The sequence below is a fragment of the Puma concolor genome, chromosome A1 (assembly GCF_028749965.1).
Source record: "Puma concolor isolate L17-30 chromosome A1, mPumCon1.1.hap2, whole genome shotgun sequence".
Classification (NCBI taxonomy): Eukaryota; Metazoa; Chordata; class Mammalia; order Carnivora; family Felidae; genus Puma; species Puma concolor.
The window spans coordinates 156,706,726-156,718,984 of record NC_141667.1 but is presented as its reverse complement, the minus strand read 5'-3'; the positions used below and the strand labels follow the sequence as shown (position 1 = coordinate 156,718,984).

The window sequence follows — 12,259 nt, the reverse complement described above, 5'->3', positions numbered from 1 at the left end:
GAGATTGCAGAGAGCCTCACATCATTTTAGATTTTGCTGCCAGAGTTTGTTGGTACATTTTGAAGAATTGTTCAGTTTTCACAGCATTTGTGACTTCTGAGAATTGTGGGGGAGGGATTGTGGATCTCAAATGATAGCTAACACTTTTAGAGCCAGGCCCCTTGTATGTGCTTCACATGCCTTGACTCTTCTCTTCACAGTGACCCCACTAGGATTGGTACCATGAAGATATCATTTTATAGGTGAGGAGATGTGGGCACAGACAAGGTTAGCGACTTACCCATTGTTACAGAGCTTGCCACTGGTGGCTCCATGGTCTACATTCTTACCAGGGTGCAGATTTGTGAATGGGAGGTGGGGAGAGGGGTTGAAGGACCAAGGTCTTTCTCCTACTGTTTAGACACCTAGCATCTATAGCCAGCCTGCCTGAGTGCTGAGGAAGGTCAGAGGAGAAGGGAGGTGGGAGGCCCATAGAGGTTATAGTCACATACTCAGATACACTAAGGGCTTGTGGGACTTGTTTCCGTGATGCCTGCATCTTGTGTGGTTGGGCTGTAGGGGAATTTATATGCAGTGTCAAGTAGACCAGAGGAAGAGGTGAGGTGGTCAGAGACGCTGTGTGGACAAGCTGGGATGTGGGCTGGCTGGGCTTTGAGAAATAAGGATTCTGTAAAGAGACTCTTCATGAGACTATAGAGTGGGGAGATAACTGTTTTCTAATTTTCTTCCTCTAGTTGTGCAAGATACATGTGTTCTGGAACACCACAGAATACCTTCTGCCTGCCACTCCATCACCGCAGACAGCAGTCTTCCTGAGGGGCACAGAGTGGATCAACTCGCTAGTATTTGCTCACAGGTGTGCAAATATCCTTGTGCCTTTGTGTGTGTCTGTGTGAGTGTGCAAAAAATATATAAAATGCATGTGAACAAAAATAATGAAACAATGTTCAATATCCTGCTCAGTTTAAGAAATGGAACCTTATCCAAACCTTAGAAGTCATTTATCTGTCTGCTCCAGTTCATCTTTTCTCTTCAGAGGTAACCACTGTCCTGAAGTATCTTTTAATCATTTCCTTGCATTTCTTTATGGTTTTACCATGTGTATGTGTGTATTTCCAGATAATATATACTTTAGTTTTGTTTACCTTTTTGGTCCTTATAAAATGAATGCATGCAATGAAGTATGTGGGTTTTTTTTGCTAATGAATTTTTTTGCAATTCATTCAGTGGTGTGTGTGGCTGAAGTTCTTCATTCACTTTTTTTGTTGTATTTCATAATACAACAAAAAAAGGGAGATCCTTTTTTGTTGTCATAACTGGCAAGTGAGGTGCTACTGTCTCTAATGGGTAGAGGTCATGCATGCTGCTAAACATTCTGTAATGCACAGGACAGCCTCCCCATCTCCAGCCCTCCCACACACTGAAGAATTGTTTAGTCCCCAGTGTCATTGCTGAGGCTGAGAACTCTTGCCCTAGGGTAAATACTTGGGGTGGATTGCTGGGTGTGGGTTTGGGCATAGATACTAATGCACCTTTTACACTCCTTCCAGCACTGAGGCCTCTTGTATGACTCATGGTCCTCTCCAATACTTGATAATGTCTGCCTTTAAAATTTTTGCCAACCTAGTGAAGTGATGTGTGAAATGATACCTCAATCGTGATTGAAATTTTTATTTCCCTAATAGTAATGAGATTGACTGTCTTTTCATGTTTGCATGCTGTTTGTATTTCCTTTGAGAAATACCTGCTGATATCCTTTTACCCATTTTCCTGTTGTGTTATTTGTGTTTTTCTTAATTGTTCCTCTGATTTCTTTGTGTATCTTAGATTCTTTGGGTCTCCTAGATACTAATCCCTTATATTTGTTACAGATAACTTTTTCTATTTATGAGTTTCTTCTGATGAACTAAGAAGTTCTTAATTTAAATGTGGTGTAATTTATCATTTTCTTTATGGTTAATACTTTCTGCAGAAAGATGTGGTTCTTGCTGGTCCCCAGGTGGATGTGACTGCCTTTGGGACCACATTCAGTCAAGGCTGCAGCTGAACCACAGGACTGCTTCAGGGACCACAGCTGGGACTAAGATTAGCTGGTTTGCCACTGGGGGATTGGATCGGTGTGTCTCCCACTGGTTCCCTGGACCTACCCTAGATTGTGGCAGAGAGAGGCTGAAACCATGTCTCAGGGCTGCTTCTGGGTCCACAGCTGACACTGAGGTCAGCAGGCCTCATACTAGAAGAATGGATGGGTGCTGCTGGGTCCCTGGGTGAGAAGGACTAAGGGCAGACTAGAGCCTGGACACAGGGGTGCTTTGGGATCCGTAGTCTGGTCCAAGGCTGGGGGACCTATTATTGGTGTGTGGACACTGTGGCTCTTCCTAAGTTCCTTGGCACATGGGATTGGTTGCAGGACTATGGCCAGGCAGGCCTGGAGCTCAGTCCCTAGGGTGTTGAGGCTGCCTTTGGTTTGTAGGCCATGCTGCATTTGGTGAACTTGCCACCAGAGTGCTGGCCTTTTTTTCAAAGAAGCTTTCCTTAGTCTTGGTTTACCCCAGTTTAGAAGCCTCCTACCTGGATCCCAAAGCACCTACAAAGGCACTTTTCTGTGGTTGGCTGCCAAATCATTGTGTAGGGAGACACAAGATAGGGACTTTCTGTTCTTCCATCTTGTTGACATCACTGCTGTTTAGGATAGACCAAACGTTGTCAGTTTTGCTGTTCAGGTCTCAGTAATTTTGTCTGCTTGATCATTAATCACTGAAAGAGGTGTATTGAATCTCTCACTACTGTGATGGATTTGTCAGCTTCTGCAGTTAATTTTTACTTTATTTTGAGGTTGTTATTAAGTGCATAAAATTTAAAATTATTATATCCTTCTAGCAAGTAGGAGATTTTTTCTCTAGAAGTTACCTTCTTTTTCTCTGATAATTGTAAAAATTAACATAAAATAAAATTTGCCACATTAACTGCTTTTCACTAGTGTTAATATACTCAAATTGTTGTACAGCCAATCTTGAGAACACTTTTATCTTGCAACATTGAAACTCTATACCCATTAAGCATCATCTCCCCCTTTCCCCCTCCACCCTCCACTGGCGTTAGCAACCACACTTCTACTTTCTGTTTCTATGAATTGGAGTAATTTAGATACCTCATATAAATGGAATCCTACAGTGTTTGTCTTTTTGTGATTGGTTTATTTAGCATAATATCCTTAAGTTTCATCCATGCTATAACATGAAACAAGATTTTATTCCTTCTTGAGACTGAATAATACTCCATTGTAAGTATATACCACATTTTCTTTATCTAGACATATATATATATATATATATATATATATATTTAATTTTTATTTAAGTACAAGTTAACATACAGTGCAATATTGGTTTCAGGAGTAGAATAAAATGATCCATCACTTACATACAACATCCAGTGCTCATCATCACAAGTGCCCTCCTTATTACCCAACACCCATTTAGCCCATCCCCACCCACCACTCCATCAACCTTGTTTGTTCTCCATCGTTAAGAGTCTCTTATGATTTCCTTCCCTCTCTTTTTTTTTCCTCTTCCGTATGTTCATCTGTTTTGTTTCTTAAGTTGCATATTTGAGTAAAATTATGTGGTTATTTGTTTTTTCCTGAATGAATTATGTCACTTAGCATAAAATACTGTAGCTCCATCCACCTCTTTGCAAATGGCAAGATTTCATTCTTTTTGAAGGCTGAGTGATAATGTTCCTGTGTGTGTGTGTGTGTGTGTGTGTGTCCATGTGTCCATTCTTTATCCATCAGTTGATGGACGTTTGGGCTCTTTCTATAGTTTGGCTATTGTTAATAAGGCTGTGATAAACGTTGGGGTGCGTTGACCCCTTTGAATCTGTATTTTTGTATCCTTTCGGTAAATATCTAATAGTGCAATTGCTGGATGATAACGTAGTTCTATTTTTAACTTTTTGAGGAACCTCCGTACTGTTCTCCAGAGTGGCTGTACCAGTTTGCATTCCCACCAGCAGGGCCAAAGGGTTTCCCTTTCTCCACAATCGCGCCAATGCCTGTTGTTTCTTGTGTTGTTAATTTTAGCCATTCTGACAGGTGTGAGGTGGTATGTCATTGTGATTTTGATTCATATTTCCCTGATGATGAGTGATGGTGAGCATCTTTTCATGTGTCCATTAGCCATCTGGATGTCTTCTTTGGAAAAGTTTCTGTTCATGTCCTCTCCCATTTCTTTACTGGATTATTTGTTTTTGGGTGCTGAGTTTGGTAAGTTCTTTATAGATTTTGGATACTAACCCTTTATCAGTCAGATATATCATTTGGAAATATCTTCTCCTGTTCCCTAGGTTGTTTTTCAGTTTTGTTGATAGTTACTTCACTGTGCAGGATCTTTTTATGTTCACCAAGGTCCAATAGCCCATTTTTGCTTTTGTTTCTGTACCTCCGGTGATGTATCTAGTAAGAAGTTGCTGTGGCCAAGGTCAAAGAGGTTGCTGCCTGTAATACAGCAAAATTCCTCTAGAATTTTGATGGTTCTCTGTCTCACATTTAGGTCTTTCATCCATTTTGAATTTATTTTTGTGTATGTTATAAGAAAGTGGTCTAGTTTCATTCTTCTGCATGTTGCTGTCCAGTTTTCCCAGCACCATTTTTTATTTTATTTATTTATTTATTTATTTATTTTTTTAAATTTTTTTTCAACGTTTTTTATTTATTTTTGGGACAGAGAGAGACAGAGCATGAACGGGGGAGGGTCAGAGAGAGAGGGAGACACAGAATCGGAAACAGGCTCCAGGCTCTGAGCCATCAGCCCAGAGCCCGACGCGGGGCTCGAACTCACGGACCGCGAGATCGTGACCTGGCTGAAGTCGGACGCTTAACCAACTGCGCCACCCAGGTGCCCCCCAGCACCATTTTTTATAGAGACTTTTTTCTATTTGATACTCTTTCTTGCTTTGTTGAAGATTAATGGACCATATAATTGTAGTTCCATTCCTGCATTTTCTATCTGTTTCATTGATCTGTGTGTCTGTTTTTGTGCCAGTACCATAGTGTCTTGATGATTACAGCTTTGTAATAGAGCTTGATATCTGGAATCGTGATGCCTCCAGCTTTTCTTTTCTTTTTCAGGATTGCTTGGCTATCTGGGGTCTTTTCTGGTTCCATACAAATTTTAGGATTCTTTGTTGTAGCTCTGTGAAAAATGCTGGTGGTATAGGGGCAGGGTATTGACAGGGATTACATTAAATGTGTAGATTGCATTGTGTAAAATGTAGACATTTTAACAATGTTCTTCCAATCCATGAACATGGAATGGTTTTCCATTTCTTTGTGTCCTCTTCAATTTCTTTCATAAGTGTTCTATGGTTTTCAGAGTACAGATCTCTTACTTCTTTGTTTAGGTTTATTCCTAGGTATCTTACGGTTTTTGGTGCAATTGTAAATGGGATTGATTCCTTGATTTCTGCTGTGTCATTATTGTTGTTTAATGCAATACATTTCTGTACATTGACATTGTATGCTCCAATTTTGCTGGATTCATTTATCAGTTCTAGCAATTTTGGGGTGAAGTCTTTTGGGATTTCTAAATAGAGTAACATGTCTTCTGCAAATAGTGAAAGTTTGACTTCTTCCTTGGTGATTTGAATACTTTTTGTTTCTTTTTGCTGTCTGATTGCTGAGGCTAAGACTTACAATACTATGTTAAATAGTATGGTGAGAGTGGACAACCCTGTCTTCTTCCTGACCATAGAGGAAAGGCTCTCAGTTTTTCCCCATTGAGGATTGTATGAGCTGTGGAGTCTTTCAGATACGGACTTTATTATGTTGAGGTATGTTTCATCTATCCCTTTTTTGCTGAGGGCTTTTTTTTCAAGAATGTATGCTATACTTTGTCAAATACATTTTCTGCATTTATTGAGAGGATCGTATGGTTCATGGCTTTTTTTTTTTTTTAATGTGTATCATATTGATTGATTTGTGAACACTGAACTACCCCTGAATCCAAGGAATAAATACCGCTGATCGTGGGCAATAAATCTTTTAAGTCCTGTTGGATACAATTTGCTAGTATCTTGTTGAGGATTTTAGTATCCATGATCATTGGGAATATTGGCCTGTTCTCTATTTTAGTGGGTTCTTTTTCTCATTTTTGGATTAAGGTAATGCTGGCCTTGTAGAATGAGACTGGAAGTTTTCCTTCTATTTCTGTTTTATGGAACAATTTGAGCAGGGTATATATTAACTTTTCTTTAAATGTCTGGTAGAATTCCCCTGGCAAGTTGTCTGGCCTTGGACTTTTGTTTGTTGGGAGATTTTTGATAACATTCAATTTCTTGGCTAGTTACGGGTCTATTCAAGTTTTCTATTTCTTCATGTTTTAGTTTTGGTAGTTTGTATTTTTCTAGAAATTTGTCCATTTCTTCTAGATTGCCCAGTTTGTTGGCATATAATTTTTCTTAATATTCTCTTAGAGTTGTTTGTATTTCTAAAGTGTTGGTTGTGATGTCTCCTCTTTCATTTGTGATTTTATTTATTTGGGTCCTTTGTCTTTTCTTTTTGATAAGTCTGGCTAGGGGTTTATCAATTTTATTAATTCTCTCAAAGAACCAGCTCCTCATTTTTGTTGATCTTTTTAAATTTCTATACCATTTATTTGTGCTCTAATCCTTATTATTTACCTTCTTCTGCTGGCTTCAGACTTTATTTGCTTTTCCTTTTCTAGCTTCATTAGGTGTAAGGTTATTGTGTAACCTTGTGTATTGAGACTTTTCTTCCTTTTTGAGGTAGGCCTATATTGTGATCTATTTCCCTCTTAGGTCCACCTTTGCTACATCCCAAAGGGTTTGGACTGTCGTGTTTTCATTTTCATTTGCTTCCATGTACATTTTAAATTCTTTAATTTCCTGGTGAATCCTTTTCATTCTTCAGTAGGATGTTCTTTAACCTCCAAGGGCTTTCCATATTTTTTCTTGTGGTTGACTTCAAGTTTCATAGCATTGTGATAGGACAGTATGAAGGGCATGATCTCATTATTTCTGTACCTGTTGAGGACTGATATGTGACCTAATGTGATCTGTTCTGGGGAATGTTCCATGTACACTTGAGATGAATATGTATTCTGTTGCTTTAGGATGAAATGTTCTGAATATGTCTGTTAAGTCTCTCTGCTCCAGTGTGTCATTCAAAGCCATTATTTCCTTGTGGATTTTCTGCTTAGGTGATCTGTCCATTACTGTCAGTTGGGTGTTAAAGTTCTCTATCAATGAGTTTCTTTATGTTTGTTATTAATTGATTCTTATATTTGGGAACTCTCAATTGGACCCTAAGTATTTAAAACTGTTAGATCTTTTGTTTTTAATTTTTTAAATGTTTATTCATTTTTGAGAGAGAGAGAGAGAAAGCATGAGCAGGGGAGGGTCAGAGAGAGAGAGGGAGACATAGAATCTGAAGCAGGCTCCAGGCTCTGAGCTGTCAACACAGACTGCAACACGGGGCTCAAACCCACCAACCATGAGATCATGACCTGAGCTGAAGTCGGACACTTAACCTCCCCAAATTGTTAGATCTTCTTGATGGATAGACCGCTTAACTGTGATGTAATGCACTTCTTCGTCTCCTGTTACAGTCTTTGGTTTATTTTTTATTTTATTTTTTGCTTTATGTTTTTTAAATTTTTTTTAATTTATTTTTTATTTAAATTCAAGTTAGTTAAAATATATTGTAAAAATGATTTCAGGAGTAGCATTTAGTGATTAATTACTTACATATAACACCCAGTACTCATCCCAACCAGTGCCCTCCTTAATGCCCATCACCCATTTAGCGCATCCCCCCATGCAGTATCCCTTCAGCAACCATCAGTTCCCTGTATATAAGAGTCTCTTATGGTTTGCCTCCCTCTCTGGTTTTGTCTTATTTTTCCTTCCCTTCCTCTATGTTCATCTGTTGAGTTTCTCAAATTCCACATATGAGTGAAATCATGATTATTTGTCTTTCTCTGACTATTTTGCTTCACATATACACTCTAATTCCATCCATGTTGTTGCAAATGGCAAGATTTTATTCTTTTTGATCACCAATTAGTATTCCATTGTACATATACACCACATCTTTTTTTTTTTAATATTTTTTAAAAATTTTTTATTTATTTTTGAGAGAGAGACAGAGTATGAGTGGGGGATGGGCAGAGAGAGAGGGAGACACAGAATCCGAAGCAGGCTCCAGCACAGAGCCTGACACGGGGCTTGAACTAATGACCTGAGCCGAAGATCCGATGAGAGATCATGACCTGAGCCGAAGTCGGACGCTTAACCAACTGAGCCACCCAGTCGCCCTGATATATACCACATCTTCTTTATCCATTCATCAGTTGATGGACATTTGGGCTCTTTCCATAATTTGGCTGTTGTCGATAGTGCTGCTATCAACATTGCGGAGCATGTGCTCCTTTGAATCAGCATTTTTGTATACTTGGATAAATACCTAGTGCATTTGCTGGGTCGTAGGGTAGTTCTGTTTTTAATTGTTTGAGGCACCTCCATACTGTTTTCCAGAGTTTGCATTTCCACCAAGAGTGCAAAAGGGTTCCCCTTTCACAGCATCCTCACCAACATCTTGTTACTGTCTTTGATTTAAAATGTAATTTGTATGATCTAAGTATGGGTACTGTGGCTTTCTTTTGACAGCCATTAGCATGATAGATGATTCTCCATCCCCTCACTTTGAATCTGCAGTTGTCTTTAGGTTAAAATGACTCTCTTATAGGCGGCATATTGATGGGGTCTTGGTTTTTTCTTGTTGTTGTTGTTTTTAATCTGTTCTGACATCCTGTGTCTTTTGATTAGAATATTTAGTCCATTTACATTCAGAATGGTTATTGAAAGATATAAATTTAGTGCCATTTTGTTACATGTAAAGTTGGTGTTTCTGGTGATGTTCTCTTTTCCCTTCTATCCTTGTTGGTTTTGGTTTTTTTTTCCCCCACTCAAAGAGTCCCTGTTACTATTTCTTGCAGGGCTGGTTTAATGGTCATGAACTCCTTTAGTTTTTGCTGGTCTGAGAAACTCTTTATCTCTCCTTCTATTCTGAATAACATCCTTTCTGAATAAAGTATTCTTGGTTGCATATGATTCCTATTCAGCACGTTGAATATATCATGCTATTCCCTTCTCTCCTGTCAAGTTTCTGTGGACAGATCTGTTGTGAACCTGATATGTTTTCCTTTATAGGCGAAGGATTTTTTTGCTCTGTGCTTTCAGGATTTTTTCCTTGTGTGTATTATTTTGTATATTTGACTATGATGTGTCTTCATGGTGGCTAACTTTTGTTGAATTTAATGGGAGTTCTCTGTGCTTCTTGGGATTGTGATGTCAGTTTTATTCCCCAGATTAAGGAAGTTTTCAGCTATAATTTACTCAGATAACCCTCTACCTTTTTCTCTGCATCTTCTGGGACTCTTATGTTTTGAATGTTATAACAGTTTAAGGAGTCACTGAGTTCCTAAAGTCTACATTCGTGATCTGAAACCTTTCTTTTCCTCTTCTTTTCAGCTTCATTGCTTTCCATAATTTTAGATTCTGTATCACTGATTCTTACCTCTGCGTCCTCTCTGTCATGGCATCCATTCAGGTTTGTATCTCGGTTATAGCATTTTTAATTTTGGCCTGACTAGTTTTTAGTTTTTTTGTCTTTGTAGTAATGGATTCCTTAGTGTCTTCTATGCTTTTTTCTTTTTTTTTTTTTCAACGTTTATTTATTTTTGGGACAGAGAGAGACAGAGCATGAACGGGGGAGGGTGAGAGAGAGAGGGAGACACAGAATCGGAAACAGGCTCCAGGCTCTGAGCCATCAGCCCAGAGCCCGACGCGGGGCTCGAACTCACGGACCGCGAGATCGTGACCTGGCTGAAGTCGGACGCTTAACCGACTGCGCCACCCAGGTGCCCCTATGCTTTTTTCAATATCAGCTAGTACCCTTAAAATTGTTGTTTCAAATTCTAGTTCAGACATCTTATATCTGTGTTAATTAAATCTCTGGCCATGAATTTTTCCATTTTTTTCTTTTGGGATGGGATGAATTTCTACTTGTCACTTTGGAGGTCAAAAAAAAATGAGGGAGAAAGAGAGATAGAGAAGAAAGCAGGCTAGATCTTCAGTGTGTTTTGGTCTCCTTGTTAAGAGACACTTGATCCAAAATAAAAAAGAAAAATAAAACAAATAGAATAAAATAATAATTTAAAAAATAAAATAGCGTGTGGGTGGCTTAGCCAGTTAAGTGTCTGACTTTTGATTTTGGCTCAGGTCATGATCTCACAGTTTGTGAGATCGAACCTCACATTGGGCTCTGTGTTAACATTGCAGAGCCTGCTTGGGATTCTCTCCTTCTCTGTCAGTCCCTCCCCTACTCACTCGTGCACATTTTGTCTCTCTTTTATAATAAATAAATAAACAATAAAAATAAATAGAAAAAGAATAAACAAAAATTCCTTTCTCTGTATTTATATATACATATGTATATATATGTATGTGTATATATGTGTGTGTATATACACACACATATATACACATACATATATATAAATCCAAAGGAAGCTAGATCCTGTTTCCCCTAGAGCTGAAGCTTTGTAGCACTTTATTATCAGTAGACTTGGTGCATGTGAGGGATTTGTGCTGATATTCTGGGGTAGGAGCTGATTGCGCTGATTCTCAGGAGGACTTCCCCTAGTCAAGTTGTACTTGCAGAGCACAGTGGGGTGAGGCTTGCAGTAAGCGGCTCCAGCTTCCACTTGGTGATGCTGTTTTGTTCCCTGAAGTTGGTCAGAGTTGAAGGGTGGGGGAAGAATGGTTTTTCCCTGCTTTCTTTTCTCTGGATCAGGGACCTCATGCATACTGCTCCTTAGGAAGCCCTCACAGATGATCAAAGAGTCACCCCTCCTTTGTTCCAAGCTTCTGTCAGATACCCGTCATCATCCTATGTATGAACTGTCTGCCTACCAGGAGGCACAGCACTTCTGTGTTTTATCTGTGGCATGACTTGAGTTTCAAAACTCACCCTGAGGTGCAGACTTCTGCTGATCCTCTGGGGGAGGGTCTTGCTGTGTGCTGTGGCCAGTGCTGGCAGTCCCAGAAAACAGTCATGTGGCTGCACAGCAGTTTGGAGTTTATGGTAAATCACAGCACAAAGCCAGCACCAAGGTTTGCTGTCCTCAGCCAGTATCTTTGTTCCTTTGCTGATGAACAGGGCAGTTCAATGGCTCCTGCAGGATCTTTTGCCCCCAGAGAGGCCATATCACCTCTACCAATGCACCCCAGACAGGGGAACTCTTTCTTCCTGTCTGATCCAGGGGATCTGCCTGCTCCTGGGTGTCTGCCATCCTTCCCCACCAGAACACTGATAATGCTGCCAGGCATGACCACGGTGATGGCACTGATCTCTGAAACTTTAGACTCTGCACTCTGCTGTTTATAAAACCTCCAATATTAAAACCCTTTCCTTTTGCCACTCAGTGGTTTTGGGGAAGAGTTTTCTTGTGCAATCCCCTGCACATTTTCACTCTTTTTCTCACTCTTTCTCTCATTCTCTTTAACTCTTCTTTGTCCACATTCAGGGCTCCATGTCCTTTGCAGCACCTGCAGTGCTTTTCTCTCTTAAATCAGTTCTTTGCACCTCATACCTTCCTCAAGGTGGTCTTTTTTCTGCTTGTAGATGTGCAACTTTGTTCTCTCAGTCCTCAGATTGGTTTCTTGGGTGTTCATAATGATTTGATATTTATCTAGTTGTGGTCGAGGAAGGAGACAAACTTAGGGTCACCCTACTCCTCTGCATTTGTAACCTGGGGCCCAAGATTTTGTTCTTTTTATGGGTGAATAATATTCTGTTGTATCACATATTTTTAATCCATTCATCTATTCTTTTTATAGTTCCTAAGATATGAAGTTTTTTTTTTTTTTTTTGGATCTTTCTGTTTATTTAATGTATGCGTTTATAACTATAAACTTCTCTCCTAGAAATCATTTGCTGCATCCTATATGTTTTGATATATTGTGTTTCTTTTTTATTTGTTTCAAGATACTTTTTATTTTTTTTAATATTTTATTTATTTTTGAGAGAGTGCAAGTGGAGAGGGGTGGAAGGAGAGAGGGACAGAGGATCTGAAGCGGGCTCTGCACTGACAGTAGCGAGCCTGATGTGGGGCTTGAACTCACGAACTGCGAGATCATGGCCTGAGCTGAAGTTGGATGTTCAACCCACTGAGGC

At 39.4% G+C, this 12,259-nt stretch overlaps 1 protein-coding gene across 2 annotated transcripts in view; it reads left to right on the top strand.

Annotated features, from left to right (window-relative positions):
- PGBD2 (piggyBac transposable element derived 2) overlaps positions 1 to 12,259 on the top strand; it is a 36,707-nt gene that overhangs the window by 2,360 nt on the left and 22,088 nt on the right. For both annotated transcript variants that reach the window (XM_025920146.2, XM_086707559.1), the window contains exon 2: positions 735 to 856. The gene's annotated coding sequence lies outside the window, so the exon portion shown is untranslated. The remainder of the gene's footprint in view (positions 1 to 734; positions 857 to 12,259) is intronic.